Raw genomic sequence first — 1,958 nt, forward strand, 5'->3', positions numbered from 1 at the left:
CGGGACCCCTCGGGGGATGGCAGTTGGATCCCTCTCACAATCCGGGACCACTGGCTCCTAACCGCTCACCTGCCTGCCTGCCTGCCTAATCACCCCTAACTTCCTCTGCCTGCCTGATTGTCCCTAACTGCCCTCCCCTGCCAGCCTGATCACCCCCTAACTGCTCCAGGGGATGTTCTACTGAAGGCTTAGGCCCGCTCCCGCTGTAGGAGGCGACCAGGAAGATCAGGGGAAGGCGCCACCCCCATCACCCTGCTGCTGCCGCCAAAGTTTGGCCACCACCAGGGCTGCCAACCATTGGCCCTCGCTTCTTAGCATTGGCCCCACACTTGTGTGTGTGTGTGGGCAATCTGGGGCCAGGCCACCTTGGGGAAGGGCTGTGGGAGGTTGAGGCACCTTGGTTGCACCTCATCCAGCCTCTGTGGAGGCTCCAGGACTGCGGGCCACCCTGCCTCTCCCAGCACCTGCCTCAGTGGACGGAGGGGCCGCGTGACGTGTGTGGGACTGGCCTAGGTCCTCAATGCTGCTGCCTCTCCCTTGGCCCTCACAGCTGCTTTGTCTGGAAGATGTCTGGTCTAATTAGCATATTACCCTTTTATGTGTGTGTGTGTATACATACATTCATATATATTTATATATATCGAGCTTCCAGCTTCCATGCATTGCTAAAGGAAAAGGAAGTCTCTCTGACTGAACTGTGTCCCTCCCCACTCCATACTAGCATATAAAACACAAACCTAATTTTCAAGGCCAAACTAAATGCCTTGTACTTCCAGTCTTAAGACTCTGGCTACAACACGTTGTGCTTAAAGCTGTACTTCTGGTCGAGTACTGAACATTCCTAAAGAAACCTGGAGAAAACAGAAGAATTTTATAAATACAATATTGAATTCAGAACAGAGCTCTAAAGAAAGAAGCAGAAACAATACTACAGTGCTCATTACTTGTGAAAACCTCAGCTATTACTCCCAACTGATTCCAACTAGATGCTTTGCTACTAATGTTGTAACTTAGGAGCCAATGTAACCAGGACTGGAAGCATTGCAAACACATTCCAAGAAGAAGATGGGATAATTGTTATCCAGAACATGACCCACAACTATAAAAAAATAGACTCCTGAAAATAAACACAAAAAAATCAACAAAGAGAAAAATATAACTTAAGGAGACAATTGATAGAGAAATCAGATAATATCTCAAATAAAAATGTGGGTGAATCTCTGAGATAAAGATAAAAGTTGCATTTATAAAAAAAAAAAGGCTAGAAAAAACTGCAAAAAATTATGTTATATGTAGACCTTGGAAAGGAATGTATCATTTCTAATGGACATACAAAACACAAAGGAAAAATGAGAATGCTGGAGATGAATTTTAAGCATTATCATATTTAAGGAAAAAATTAGCACAATTAAATGATTCCACTTAAAAATTATGGGGTATGGAAAATAGACTGAGAAGTTCCGGATTCATTTAATATGAAATTTAAATAAAGGCAATAAAGAAAATCAATGTTGGATGAAATAAGAGCTGTTACTTTCTCAGAACTGAAGAATAAAAGTATTCCTCAGATTCACTACTGGAACCTTTCTTTATACCAGGGTTACAGAGAGGGATAAGCCTGGCACCATTAAGCATCACTCCGTAGTGGTGCAAGAAAGGCAGAGCTGCATAGGTTACCAATTGCAAAAGTGTTGTCTACTATCGCTGTTCTTATCTAGGCTCCGCTGTCATTTTTGTTGTATATAAACTCTGTACTTCAGATTTAGCTCACTTTCTTTTGCTCGTCCTATTATTAGCCTTATGCTAACAAACTTATTTTGCATAGAGTTCTCAATTATAATTATTAATTTATCATAAAACACTGAAAACTATGTCTATGCAGATGTGGCAAAATATGCAGATGTTTCTGGAATATTATAGAAATAAATGGGTTTACTTGTTTGTGCCCTAACCATTTC

The sequence above is a fragment of the Myotis davidii genome, unplaced genomic scaffold (assembly GCF_000327345.1).
Source record: "Myotis davidii unplaced genomic scaffold, ASM32734v1 scaffold31, whole genome shotgun sequence".
Lineage (NCBI taxonomy): Eukaryota > Metazoa > Chordata > Mammalia > Chiroptera > Vespertilionidae > Myotis > Myotis davidii.